The sequence below is a fragment of the Lactuca saligna genome, chromosome 9, assembly GCF_052625555.1.
Source record: "Lactuca saligna cultivar CGN05327 chromosome 9, ASM5262555v1, whole genome shotgun sequence".
Classification (NCBI taxonomy): Eukaryota; Viridiplantae; Streptophyta; class Magnoliopsida; order Asterales; family Asteraceae; genus Lactuca; species Lactuca saligna.
The window spans coordinates 172284513-172300511 of record NC_136425.1 but is presented as its reverse complement, the minus strand read 5'-3'; positions in this window follow the sequence as shown (position 1 = coordinate 172300511).

Genomic DNA, 15999 nt, shown 5'->3' with positions numbered 1-15999 from the left:
TATACTAAAGGGGGTGGAGGCTGACTTAAAATGCCTAAAGGAAGAATAAAATGATGCTTATATAGGGGTAAAATCCCGAAATTAGGGCTTGGTGCTGAAGGGAGTACGCCCGGCGTACTCAAGGACCATCAACGACCATTTTACTAATTATGCCCCGTGTTCACAATTAGTACGCCCCGCGTACTCATTAAACCTGCAAAACCCTAAAACTTCACTTGGCCCTAACTTCTTTGCTCAAAGTCCGTTTCCGACAAACTTTATATCCACGGAAAGGTGACGAGAAGCCCTACACTTCTAACAACTCACATCTGCCTTAAAATCTCCCGAACAATAACCCAAAATTCAATTGATGGGGGTGGATCACGGAACCCGACTTAGTTTAAAAAGAGTTTTTTGATTACTATTAGAAAAAGTTTCATCATTTTTGTGGTTGTATCCCTAGTAGGGCTAGTTCTCGTTTTACTAAACTTGGTGAAGGAATGGTCGTGATCTTGAGATTGAGTTTAATGAAGAATAGGTGCAGGTTGCGGTTTGGTCGTGTGGTAGTGACAAAGCCCCGGGGCCTGATAGGTTCACTTTTCGTTTCCTAAAACAGTTTTGGGAATTATTTAAAAATGATGTTTGTGATATGGTTAAAGAATTCTATAGAACGGGAGTGTTTCCTCGGGGGTGTAACTCGTCTTTTATAACCTTAATCCCTAAGGTTGATAATCCTACCGAGATTAAAGACTATAGGCCTATCAGCTTAATTGGTTTACAATATAAAATAATTGCTAAACTGTTAGCTAACCGGTTGACTAAGATGGTTGGAGAGATTATTCATCTTGTGCAGTTAGATTTTGTTGAAGGAAGGCAAATTTTGGATGGTCCCTTGATGATTAACGAGGTAGTTACGTGGGCGACCGCTAAAAAGAAAAAGATGTTGCTTTTTAAAGTTGATTTTGAAAAGGCTTACGATTCAGAGATTATTTATATTTTATTCTTGATGCTATGGGGTTCGGGGTTAGATGGCGGAATTGGATAAGAGGGTGTTTGAGATCTGCTAGATCGTCGATCCTGCTTAATGGTAACCCTACTGGTGAATTTCAGATGTATAAAGGTCTCCAACAAGGTGACCCTTTATCTCCTTTTTTTTATTTATTATTGTTATGGAAGGGTTGCATGTGTGTTTGGAGGATGTTATTCAGAATCGTATGTTCAAAGGCGTGAATATTGGTATCAAAATTTACATCTATCGCATTTTTTTTATGCCGATGATGCTATTTTTATGGGCGATTGGGATGTTGAAAATGTGTGTGGTCTTATTCGTATCCTTCAGGTTTTTTTCATTGCTTCCGGCCTACAAATTAATCTTCATAAGTCAAAGATCTATGGGATTTGAGTGTCTACAAATGCGTGTCAGCAAGTCGCTAATTGTACAGGTCGTGCTCTAGATTCATTTCCTTTTGTGTATCTTGGTTTACCTGTTGGGGATAAAATGCATAGGGTGACGGCTTGGCATACTCTTTTGGATAGGTTTCAAAAAAAGACTTTTTGTCTGGAAGTCTCGAATGTTATCTATTGGTGGGAGACTTATGCTGGTTAAGTTCGTTTCGGAGAGTCTGAGAATTTATTATTTATCTCATTTTAAGATGTCAATTACTGTTTATTGGAATTTGGAGAGAATTCGGGATAGATTTTTTTGGGGTGCAGAAGATCAAGATTGAATTCTTCAGTGGGTGACGTGGGAGGTTATTTAAACAAGAAAGAGTATAGCGAGTTGGAAATCGGTAGTTTGAAAGCTTTCAACGAGGCTTTAATTTACAAGTGGAGATGGCGATTCCTAAACGGTAGTAATCTCTTTTGGGTTAGTTTGACCAAAAGTTGTCATGGGAATGATGGTGGTTTTTCGTTGTCTTCTTCTTATTATAGTTCGAAGTCGGGGGTCTGGATGAAGGTGGGGGATGTTATTCTAAAGGTTAGATTTCCAAGGTTGTTTCTTGTGGCAGTCAATGGTGAGGAGGTTATCAGTGAGATGTTGGATTCGATTCAAATTACTGATAGAATGGAATCGTGGATATGGTCTTTTGGGGTTGAAGACATGTTCTCCATCAAGTTTGTCAGATCTCGTTTAGACCTCATGTCGCTTCCTAAGGGTGATAGTCCTACCAGGTGGAATATTTCTCTTCCTATAAAAATTAATATTTTTAAATTTCTCCTTAATCGCTTACCAAATCCTGTTTAGACCCCATGTTGCTTCCTGTAAGTGATAGTCGTACCAGGTGTAATATTTCTCTACCTATATAATTAATATTTTTATATGGAGGCCTATCCTTAATAGATTAACGACAAGGAGTAACCTTAATCATCGGGAAATTGAATTGTCTTCTATTTTATGTCCATGTTGTGGGAATGTGATAGAAAATGAAGTTCACTTATTTTTGAAATGTTTGATGACTCGTTAATTATGGCTTAAGTTTGCTAGATTAATAGATCTGATTAACTTTATTGAAAATGTTTTTGAATGGATTCATAGTCAATCTCATGCAAATGCTCAAAGATTGATCATTAAGATGACTTGTGCTACTTTAATTTCGGTTCTTTAGACTTACCGGAATGCATTAATTTTTAGGATCATGAAATACAAGATATAGTTGATGTTTGATTCTAATGTCTCGTTTTATTTTAATTGGATTTGTAATAGAAACCGTAAAATTAAGAAAACTATAACCAGGTGGCTTCAAATCCCCTAATGAACTAATTGTTCTCGTTATATTCTGGTCAGCTGCTTGCTAGTCTTTTTCATTTTCACCGCCATTCCAAAAACAAACACCCTCTAAATACATTTTTGACCTGAAAAGATTTCTTACAAGCTTTCCTTACCGGCCATCACTCTTCACTGCTTACTGCATTGCCGCACTCGGCTTTCATTGCAAATGTTGGTGATTTTGTTCTTTAATACAATGTTTTCACCCAAATATCCCCCCATTTTTGTTTTTCTGCTTCATCATCGCTTGGTATCTATCTGCATGACCTTTGATTGTGATATAAGTATTGGTTCATATACATTGTACTACTCCTGTGATTTATGTAATATGAAATTAGGATTAACAAAATATACAAACCATTTTTGAATCAGATGACGTTGAAATCCTTCTATATCCACAATTGTAACTTGATACTAAAAGGAACCTAAAGGCACCAACATTTGTTCACTGCCATTTTTGTAAAAAAAAAACATCATTCTTATTAGCCTAGCTTATATTTATGTAAACTATTAGATTTATTGTATACTTGAGGGGTGTATATGTTGGATTAGTGTCTAAGTCCATAACTATTTTGGTATGTACTTGACCCGATGGTGCATGGTCCTTTTGGGTTGCCTTCACCAAAGCAACTTGATTGGAGAAATGAATAAAGAGAGAAAGGATAATATGATTTATTAATATGTTATAGGAATAATTATTAAAGGAGAAATCATATTTGTTTAATTAATATTGCTCAATAATTAAATTAAGAATTAGTTTTGTGATCAAATGTAATTAATTAAACTAGAGGGGCTGAATTGTAATTATGTGATAGTTACAAAATAAGGTAAGGATTATCTTATATATATGGTGAACGAATTTGAGGTGTAAATCCCTTAGAATTCGAGTATGATAAGGATTCAAGGATTATCTTATTGGTTGCTTAATGGATAATCAACTAGATAAGGATAATGACTGAAACCCTATCTCTACACCTATATAAACACCCCTAGGGCCATGAATTCGTGTATCCCTTCCCAAGAGGTCCTAGATACGAATTCTAACCTCTCACCTCTCTCCTTATACCTTCTCCACTTGCTTATGGTGTTTGTGAGCCATTAGAGGAGTGACACTTGTGACTCTAAGCCTTCCAAAGTCAATACAAGGAGATTTGGGATTGTTATTGCTACATAACAATCAAGGTAACACTATAAACTTATTCTCATGTTAATATGATTACTTGTATGCTAGAATTAGGGTTTATAGTCTTGGATTCAAAGCATGTACAATAGAGAAACCTAGATCCAAGCATTAGGGTTTGTATGAGCACATAGGATGTCTTATGACTAAAACCCATCAGTGGTATCAGAGCCTTGATTGGTTTCAATTGTATTGATGCTTGACATAACTGAAAAATTCGATTTTTGATGTTTTGGAGGCTGGACTCGCCGAGTCCATGGCTGAACTCGCCGAGTCCATGCAGACTCGACGAGTCCATGCCTGACTCGACGAGTCAACTCGTCAGATAATGCTAATCTCGGGATTTCTTGCTGTTTTTGCATATGGATAGTTACCTTATCATGTTAGATCAATATAAATCCGATTTTATGATATATATGACTATATTCTTGATCTAATTAAAGATAATTATCAATTAACAAGATAATTGTTTCCTTATAAGATAATTGATTAATTATTTTGAGTAAATTGATAAATTGTTTTGCAAGAAATCATTAAACAAATCAAATATGGATAATTATGTAACTAAATGTTAGTTTAGATTATTTATTATTTGATCCTTGTTGTTATGAAAAGTTTCATATTTTCCCTTTAGGTTTTATAGTTTAAATTTGAACCCAAAAAGTTTTGTTGTTTAAATAGTTAAAACCCTAATGTTTTGAAAAATGTTTCAAAACTTGCCCTCAAGGTTTGGAATTTAAAAGTTGATTAAAAGGTTTAATTAGAAATGTTAAATTCTAAAACTCTTTTGAAAAGTTCAAATCACACCCTTATGGTTTTATTAATTAATTAAGGAGTATAATTAAAAGAGGTTTAATAAATCCATAAAAGTTTAGGTTAACCTTTTAATTGAATTAAAAGTGTAATTGTTAAAGTTAACCATATAGTATTTTAAAAGTATAAAGTACACCCTATACTATATATAACATTAAAAGTCTAACATTATATATATGTATAAGTAAAAGTCAGTCTTACCGTTAGTAGGCCTCATTCACGAAGCTGGTCTATAAGGGGTGTTTAAGGAAATTGCCTATAAAATGGCGATTGAATGGGTATCCACTCTTACCCACCGCACTCTTGACTAGTGGAGGGTCGTTAGCCGAACGGGTAGGATAGGACGAAACCTTCCATTATAAGTATAATGAAATACAGAGTAACTAAATGTTTCGCAAATTCCCAATCTTAGTTACTTAGGCAAAAGTGAATTGATGCAATTCCATGAAATTACACTTTGTGCCCTTGCGAAGACGTTGGTGGAGCGTGTGTGGTTTACCGGCACACTAAATGGTTCTAAGCAAAGGTAGCAAAGGGTGACTCAATGTTTGTCATAGTTCGGTGGAGCGTGTGTGGTTTACCGGCACATCGAATAGGTGATTGTAACATGTGAGGGCACCATGTAGTTTGCATGGTTATTCACACCCGCTTTGTGATCCTCGGCATCCCAGTCACAAACAAGAGGGGCATATCGAGATTTAAACATGCCATTGAAATGTTCAATGAATCTCAAAGGATCTAGGAGTTTTCATAGATTTAAAACTTAAATTTCTTTTTCGTTTCTCATGGTGAAAACTAGTGAATCGTCATTCACTTACCTTCAAATGTTCTGCGATTTGGGTTACGGCATCCCTCTCCCGAGTTGTAGGATATTGTGTTGGGTCCTAGCCTTGGAATTTCATTTGGGTGATTTACCAAGGACTCAATCAATCAACTAACTTGAATTCGTTTTTCTCCCGATGTCAAAGTTCGACAACTATGGTCTTCTCAAATCCCGTGGAACAAGCATTCCACATGAAGATGATATTCCACGATTCGATCGAGGAACAAGAAATCATGCTTCACTTCCTCCTCCTCCTCCAATTATTCTCCGTAACCCACAAGATTGTAAAATTGAAAAGTTCAATATCACTCAAGCCCTTTTGGCAAATAAACATAAAGAAGGAAAGTCGGTGTGTGCACACGTCCTAGGGATGAAGTCGCACATTGATAGACTAAGAATGATAGGATCCATTGTCGGTGAAGAGATGGCTGTTGATTGGGTTCTTCAATCAATTCCTAACTCATATAGTGAGTTCGTAAGAGAGTACTATATGATGAACCGCGATGTGACCCTTATAGATCTCACCTATATGCTTATTGCTGCTGAATCAGCAATGGTTTGGCGCAATAGAAAAGCAAAGTTGATTGGTGAATCTGCCTTCGAGACCTCTGTGGATATAGACAATGGCAATGAAAGACATGCAATGATCGAAAAGTTTGATCATAAGAAAAAGGCGATGTCTGAAGTAGTTCCATGTGTTGTTCCAAAAAGAGTCAATTTGCTTTTATTGCCAAGAGAAGGGGCATTGGAGACGAAGCTGCCCTATTTACCTAAGAGATCTAAGAGATGGGAGAGTCGAAACGTATGGCTCTAATTTAGGTAAAATCCATTGACTAACTCTTTTAAGCTTCATTCTAGGTTCTGAATACATAATGTGATAAGATTACAATTGATGTTTAGAAGGATCAAAGAAAAGAAAAGAAGCTTAAGGGAAGAAGTGAGCAGAATCTAACCGTGAAGGAATGGATTTCGATTGCGTTTCTCGAAGATTAGATTCTTGAGCTACTACTTAGAGTTAGAATTAGATTGCTAAGAAAGATGTATTTGCATAAGTTTTTCAATGAGTTGCATTGTGAAGGACAAATTTTTCCGCAATAAAATAAATTTTGATTTTAAATTTGATTTATTTATCCTTACAATGGCGTGTATGAAAAATTGATGTTAAAATTATTAGCAATAATGGATTTGTTTCTTATTGTGTTATGGAAAGTCAAGAATTTACCAAATAGGGAGATTTTCTCATCGCCCAAGTTTCAATTGGACAGAAACTTGGAATCATGCAACTTGGTTGAATGATGAATGAGAAATTTCATATTTGATAATTAGACTAATTCGTTGACAAAGTGTCAAGTGAAGGACTAGGAGATCGAGTACACAAAGTTGTGTGTTGATCAAGTTCACCATAAGAGTAATAAAGATATTCGTCATCATTTACTAAAGGTTTAGTAAATATGATTATACTTACAAGATTAAGTGTAATTTTGAATTGATTAAAGGGTTTAGATCAATAGCAAAACGAATAAGAAGAATCAAATAGGCAGAAAGATAAGAGTTTCTCCATTCTAAGAAGAAGGGAGAGTGGCTTTTATGCTTTATGATAGGTCTTAATGATTAAGAACCATATCTCAATTGATCCTCTGAGTGAGTCTTGGTACAATTGTATGTCCAAGAAGAGGAATCAAAGATTGATGAAATGGTCAAATCAAGAAGACAATCATACTTTGTTCCAATAACAAGTCTTAAAGTTAAGATTGTGACAATGAGTAAAAAGTATTAAAGGTTTATAACATTCATCAAATGTAATAATTTGTGATGTCTTGGATAAGACAAAGACCAACTATGACCAATTTATGAAGTGTTTTGATACAAGCTACACTAACTCTTGAAAATTTGTTTGTCAAGAAATGTTTATTGACAAAAGAATCTTATATGTCAAGGAGTCAGTGGGAGTCTTAATGGTCTCGAAAAGTTTCAAGAACAAATCAAATAAACCTTATCGATCATCACTAGCACACGAGTTGAGGTTTACAACCTATCGTAAAGACATTATTTTGTTTTTGTGCCAATCCAATCGAGTTAATTATGCATGTGAGTCCTATGAGTTCTCATTTGAATGCGTAAAAGGCAAGGACCTTGATCAATGAAAGGTACATTGATAGGAAAAAGGTAAGATGGTTAACTACTTGGAAGACGTGGTGGGCAGCTGTGCTACCATAAGGCAAGAAATCAAGATTAAGAAAGTTCGATCCATATGAGTTTGAATTTGTCGTAAACTTTGGTTTTAACAAATTCGCATGGATAGGAACACATGCACCGTTTAAATCTAAGTGTCATAAGATTTCCTCCTTCATGAAAATGATTGTGAGAAAATGCTTTCACTAAGAAAGATTTTAAAAGATAGTGATTGTAAAATTGCATTCTCAAATTCGATCATGGTTACGGCATCCCTTTCCATAATTTGAATTGTGAGGTTTGGCAATTAGTCTTAATTGTTAAGACACACATATGAACTATCTAAGGCAAAAGTGTATAAGTTCAAGAAGCCTTGATAAAAGATTATCAAAGCACTAAGTATTAGAAACATGAACTTAAGAAATTCAATAAGTATTGTTTTTCTGAAAGTTAAGATGTTTATGAATACATGTCGAAGCTAGTGGGAGCATAAGTGTTATGTTTTATAATAATCATCATGAAAGTGGGAGCATAAATGTTATGATTGTATGATTATTAAGGCACGTATTGCATAGTTGGCAATATTAATTATAGAAAACAAGAGTCATACTTTGCAAAGTTGTAAGAGTTGAAAGGTTGTTTTGCTATAATTAAGGGAGAGAATATTATGCTTCATTTCAAATCTAAAGGATTAGGTTAATAAATTTAGTCAAAGGTACATAGTGTGTACTTAAAATTTCGATTGTGATTACGGCATTCCTCTTCGCAATTCGAGTTTTGAGAACATAGCAAATAAAACATTATGCGTCGTGTCCCATACGCTTCGGGTATAGGATCGATTGCGAATGCTTTAATGTTTGACCATTCTAAAATTTTCCAAATGTATAGTGCATTTAGAGGGAAAAGGGACTAGAATTGGTTTTGACTAAAATAATTAAACAACTATCAAAGGACAATCCAAAGTTCGACGAGGATTGGTCGCTTGCGAGTAGTTGGAAGTATAGTATTGGAAATTATGGAAGTGTTTCCATATTGGATGGACAATATCGACATCATTACAAATAGATAAGATCCTATTAAGAATGAGTTGTCATATAGAAAATATGGAAGTGTGTCCATGTTGGGAAGTAAAATCTATGTCTAGATTAGAAACTTTATGCGAAAGGATGTTCAAAGGAATGTACTTTGAGTGAGAGACATCATATCTAAGGAATTGTCTTGTAACAATCTCCGATAGAGGAATTTGTAATATCATTGGCAATAGTCTTTGAGACTTTGGTGCAGTGACATTACAAAAGGATCGTTGCATAAAGTGTTAGAATCTAGTGTATTCTATAAGTAACAAGAAGTTGACATTCTTACACTTAAGAAAATGGATTTGGTGTTGTAAAATGAGAATGATTGGAAATGTGTTCAATTTGTCTATTTCGCAAAAGTAAGAACCATAGGTAAACATTGTGTGCATGCTAGGAGCATGGGACAAGTGTTGGAATTCAAATGCGAAGTTGATTACCCGAAACGACAAATAATGAGTAATTGATATGGTGATAAATAAAACGTGTTTGTTTATACTCAAAGGTTTGAGGCCATATGGGATTAGTATTATTCTTGTGTTTCACCTTGCATGTTTTGACTTCCAGAATAATTGAGTTTATTAAGAATAATCGAATTATTCAAACGGGCCACAGTCGTTCATATGTTGGAAGTAGATATGAATGAAGACTGTCGTGAATTGGTGTGTGGATTGTCTAAAAGAGTATTAGACATAAGCAAATGTTTGCTGCAACGTTCATGAGTGCTTATGAATATGATTTGAGCATTGGATTAAACCCACGCTCACTTGGATCACTCCATGAATTGTATTACGAGTGATTGGTGAGACGATAACATCTTATATTCTTGAAACCGAGATGTGTGAGTTGTATCTTGCGAATCGGTTGCACATTAACAATATGTAAACGCACCAGTAACTTGGTGTTATAAAACATATTGTTGTGTGTAATTCGGTGAGTGAGTGCAAGCGAGCATTGTATCAAAGTTTATCCGTTCCTCTTATCCAAAGTAGGATAAAAGCGATATCTTTGGGCCCCTCGATGGTTTAGTGATGACATATGTAAATGCTCGGCCGGGCTAGGGCTAATTTGATTTGTTCAATTAGTCTGTCGTCATAAATCGGAAATCGAGAAGTAGTACAAAGAGAATGATTAGAAATCATGTCTCAGACGATATCAAGAATGGAGGAATATATGATCCCTTATCTAAGGACACGCGTATCTGATATGATCAGAGTTGACAGCGGCTTTGGAAAGCTACGATTGCAGATCGGGATCTGAAGTCATACGCAGAATAGTTGTTAGACTTATCCAAGTGGGAGACTGTTGGATTAGTGTCTAAGTCCATAACTATTTTGGTATGTACTTGACCCGATGGTGCATGGTCCTTTTGGGTTGCCTTCACCAAAGCAACTTGATTGGAGAAATGAATAAAGAGAGAAAGGATAATATGATTTATTAATATGTTATAGGAATAATTATTAAAGGAGAAATCATATTTGTTTAATTAATATTGGTCAATAATTAAATTAAGAATTAGTTTTGTGATCAAATGTAATTAATTAAACTAGAGGGGCTGAATTGTAATTATGTGATAGTTACAAAATAAGGTAAGGATTATCTTATATATATGGTGAACGAATTTGAGGTGTAAATCCCTTAGAATTCGAGTATGATAAGGATTCAAGGATTATCTTATTGGTTGCTTAATGGATAATCAACTAGATAAGGATAATGACTGAAACCCTATCTCTACACCTATATAAACACCCCTAGGGCCATGAATTCGTGTATCCCTTCCCAAGAGGTCCTAGATACGAATTCTAACCTCTCACCTCTCTCCTTATACCTTCTCCACTTGCTTATGGTGTTTGTGAGCCATTAGAGGAGTGACACTTGTGACTCTAAGCCTTCCAAAGTCAATACAAGGAGATTTGGGATTGTTATTGCTACATAACAATCAAGGTAACACTATAAACTTATTCTCATGTTAATATGATTACTTGTATGCTAGAATTAGGGTTTATAGTCTTGGATTCAAAGCATGTACAATAGAGAAACCTAGATCCAAGCATTAGGGTTTGTATGAGCACATAGGATGTCTTATGACCAAAACCCAACAGTATATTGTATCATTTTTCTAGTATTTATATAAGATAACTCCCATGCCTATTGGTGTGGTATTCCATTCATCACATGGTATCAAGAGCCCTTCAACCCCTCCCTTCCTCTCCCTCCTCATAACCGACTCTTCCATTGTTTCCGACGATCTCACCATGGCCGGCTCCTCTAATGACTCCACCCTCCCGATGAACACCCTCATTCATCTCATCACCATTCGTCTCTCTTCTTCCAATTATCTTTTGTGGGTAAATCAAATGGTTCCCCTCCTAAATTATCAACATCTCTTTGCACATATCGATGGCTCCTGGGAAGCTCCACCCACTCATCATACCGTGGACGCCAAGCAAGTTGAGCATCCGGCCTTTGCAGAATGGCAAGCCGCCGATCAACGCACGGTTCTTCTCCTCCAAGCCTCCCTCACGGAGGAAGCTTTTTCTGAAATCGTGGGTCTTTCCTCCGCCCGCACCATCTGGACTGCTCTTGAATCCGCCTATGGAAACTCCTCCATGGAACGGGTTCAAAATCTACACGACCAACTTTGGCTTCTCTCCAAGGGTGACTCTCTCGTTTCTGATTATGGTCGGAAGTTCAAGGCCATTTGTGACCAACTAGCGGCTATTGGTCAAGCCGTTGATGAATCCGAAAAATGTCATTAGTTTTTATGTGGCCTCGGCGGCAGTTTTGAAGCTTTTTCAATTGGGGTTCGCACCTCGCGTATCATTCACTCATTCCGGGATCTCCTTGCGCAAGCCGAAAGCCATGAATTGTTCATCAAATCGATCCATGGGCGGCTCACCCCTACTGTCGCCTTTTCCGCTGTTTCAGCGCCTAGCGGGGCTGCTCCCACGTTTTCTGTTGGCCGGGGTCGCGGTGGTGGCTCCAGTGGTCGTGGTGATTTTCGTGGCGGTCGTGGTCGCGCCCGTCGGCCTCCTCATTGCCAACTATGTTGACTAAATGGACATTTTGCTAGTGCTTGCCCTCGACTTTCCACTTTTGCATCTAACTCTATTCCAAATGAAAGGGACTTGACGAAGGCGTTTTTAGCGAATTGTCGTGTCACTCCACCCGCTCCGAATTGGTATGTTGACTCCGGGGCCTCAGACCATATGGTCTCCTCCTCGGGCTCGGGCACTCAATCCGAGCCTTTCCATGGCGACGGTTCGGTTCATTTTGGTAATGGTACAACTCTTCGAATTACCTCTACTGGGACTTCTACTCTCACAAATCGTATTAAATTGCGAGATGTTTTAATTGTCCCAAAACTTACTAAAAATTTATTATCTGTTAGCAAGTTGACTTCTGATAATGATGTCGATGTCTTTTTCTCGAAAAATTCATGTTCTATTTATGATTCAGTCACGAAGAAAATTATAGCACAAGGAAGGCATGACCGCGGGCTCTATGTTCTCCCCAATAAACCGGTGGCTTGTTCGTTGTTTGCTACTAAACGTCCCACCGCATCTTTTGAATTATGACACTCCCGTTTAGGGCACGTGAATTTTGATGTTATTTCTAAACTGAATAAAGATGGTCATGTAATGGTTTCTTCTATTTTACCAAAATCTGTTGTATGTTCTCCTTGTTAACTTGCCAAGTCTCATCGTATGCCCTTTGAGATTAATGACCAACGTGCCTCAAAGGTCTTGGATTTAATTCATTGTGACCTTTGGGGTCCATCTCCTGTTGTTTCGGTTGCCTCCTATCGATATTATGTTACATTTGTGGATGACTTTTCGTGTTTCATGTGGTTCTATCCACTTAAAAATAAATCCTATTTTTATGGAGTTTTTGCGACATTTATGGCCTTTGTTGAGACACAATTTTCTACAAAAATCAAGACTTTTCAAACTGATGGGGGTACGAAATTTTTAAACAATAAAGTAAAGGCTTTGTTACAAAGTCATGGCATTTTTCACTGTATCTCTTGCCCTTACACGCCTCAAAAAAACGGGCGGGTCGAACGTAAACACCGTCATATTGTGGAAACAACCCTTGCTATGATGTTTCATGCCTATCTTTCGGTCTCTTATTGGACACATGCTTTTAGTACCACGGTTCACATAATTAATCATCTTCCCACTAAGGTGTTGGTCATGCGCTCTCCATTTGAGGTTTTATTTGATCGCGCCCCCATTTATGCCAATTTTCGTATTCTTGGTTGTCGGGTTTATCCATATTTGCGGGACTATGCGGATCATAAACTATCACCACGGAGCATTCCGTGTGTTTTTATTGGGTATCACTCGCAATACAAGGGGTTTCTTTGTCTCGATCCGGTTTCTAGTCGTGTGTTTGTCACCCGCCATGCCCGGTTTGATGAATCTTGTTTTCCGTTTCGAGACACACAAACTACCGCCCACATTGGGTCACTTCCGCTGCAATCCTTTGTCACTGGTTCCAAGCCCGTCGACCCCGTGGTTCCTCCTGCCGCTGTTCCTGCTCCTCCTCCCAAGGTCTCCAGCCCGACTACTTCGCGCCCCTACGCCGTGTGCACTGATCCGGTACCACCCCAGACGCCGACAACTTTCCCGTCTGATTCGACTCGTTGCAGGGTGCCGCCTTTGATCCATCATCCGCCTCCGATGCTTCGTCGTCCGGGTCTGACTCCGATCCTGATACTGGTGCTGAATCGGGCCCTAATTCCGAGTCGGATTCTCCTCCGTCGCCTCGCATGCCGCCTCCCTCTCATCCGATGACCACACGGGCGAAATTTGGGATCTTCAAGTTGCGTTACTGGGTTGATTTGGCACACTTATATTCTCACTCTTTGTTTAAGCAGGTTTTTTCCGCCCCGGTGCCTTCGTCTTATGCGGATGCCTTGTGTATTTCTCATTGGCGTGATGCCATGCATGCTGAGGTTGCGGCTCTTCATCAAAATAAGACGTGGACTCTCATTCCTTGTCCGTCTCAAGACAATATTGTCGGTTGTCGGTGGTTGTTTCACACGAAGTATCGTGCAGATGGGACGGTTGAGCGCCACAAAGCTCGCCTTGTTGCGCAAGGATTTAGTCAAGTTTCGGGTCCTGATTTCTCTCATACGTTTAGTCCGGTGGTCAAGGCGGCTACCGTTCGTGTCGTTATCACTCTTGTCGTTGTTAATGATTAGCGGTTGCGCCAACTCGATGTGAACAATGCCTTCCTTCACGACACCTTGGATGACATGGTGTTCATGCACCAACCCCCGGGCTTTGCGGATGCTCGCCATCCCGACTATGTGTGCAAACTTAATAAAGCTATTTATGGTCTAAAACAGGCACCGCGTGCATGGTTTCATCATCTCAGTTCGTTTTTAGTTCAGCATGGTTTTACTTGTAGCTGTGCTGATCTGTCTCTATTTGTATTTTGCCGAGACTCCTGTAGTATTTATTTGTTGGTCTATGTTGATGACTTGATTGTCACCGGCTCCGATGATGCTATCATATCCTCGTTTATTTCTCGTCTTCATGTTGAGTTTCGTATTAAAGATCTTGGGCGGCTAAATTACTTTCTTGGCCTCGAAGTTGTGCATCATTCTAGTGGCCTGTTTCTGTGTCAGGCCAAGTATGCTCATGACATTGTCTCACGTGCCAGTCTTCTTCATGGCAAACCGGTGCCTACTCCTCTTGCTGCCAATACCGTTTTGGTTCGTGACGGTCCTGCCTTTGCCGATCCCACCCTCTTCCGCTCGTTGGTTGGCGCTCTGCAATATTTGACCGTTACTCGCCCCGACATTTCCTATGCGGTTAACCAACTTAGCCAGTTTCTTGCTGCTCCGACCGAGGCTCATTTTCAGGCGGTCAAACGCCTTATTCGCTATGTCAAGGGTACTCTATCGTTTGGCCTCACCTTCACACGCCCTCAGTCTGTTGCCATTGTTGGTTATTCTGATGCCGATTGGGCCCGGTATCTTGAAACTCGCCGCTCTACTTATGGGTACTTGATATTCCTGGGGGGTAATCTTGTATCATGGAGTGCTAAGAAACAGCCCATAGTTTCCCGCTCCAGTTGTGAGTCTGAATATCGAGCCGAACACGGCAGCTGAAATTATTTGGATTACTCATCTGTTACAAGAGTTATATGCTTTGCCCACCGGTCGTCATACACTTCTTTGTGATAATCAGAGTGCATTATTTCTCACTTAAAATCCAGTCGCTCACAAACGTGCTAAACACATTGACCTTGACTATCATTTTGTTCGCGAGCTAGTTGCATCCGGAAAACTGGTCACCATGTTTGTTCCTACCAAGCTTCAAGTCGCCGACATCTTCACCAAGAGTCTTCCTCGACCGCAGTTTGAGGAGTTTCGTCACATGTTGCGCCTTGGGTCACCGCCTCTTGCTTGAGGGAGGATATTAGTCTAGCTTATATTTATGTAAACTATTAGATTTATTATATAGTTGAGGGGTGTATACTTTATCATTTTTCTAGTATATAAGATATGTAAACTATTAGATTTATTATATTGTGGTTTTCCATTATCACAATTTTTCGAACAAATCATTAATTTTAAAGTACAGAAACCATCCTCAGAGTACACTGCTATTTTGGAAACCTGGATAATTAACTCGATTACATAATATTATGTATTTACCTCAAATTACCCATGACTTAATTTGGTCCAATAACTTACATTTAGCTTGTTTCTTAAAAATAATTTAATTCAAAAATGATTAAAGAGTCGACATACTAAATTTAAAAACAAACAATATTTTGCATAAAAACTTCTTGTGTGAAAGCTTGGAAAAATACTTTGAAAAAAAAAAGGATTTTAGTATTTTACGGCTTCCAAAACAAATACCACATTAATTTTCTTTGGGAACGCGGCTGTTTGTTAATCTATAGAAAATACATTTTCAAAAAAAAAATTTACATTCAAACTGTTTACATAAAAATTGGTTAGTTTAGTGATAGTTAAAGAAAAATAACAACTAAATGAGAAACATTTTTCAAAATGTAGGGAGATATTTTGCAACTGTTGGAGGTTTAATTTAGAGAAAAAATCTAAAGTATTTAATAAAAATCCGAGTTTAACTCAAACGAACAAATCAAAGATTGTAGTTTCGTAATCAGGATGAAAATGGTGGTAAAACACCATAAATTAAAGTAGAAA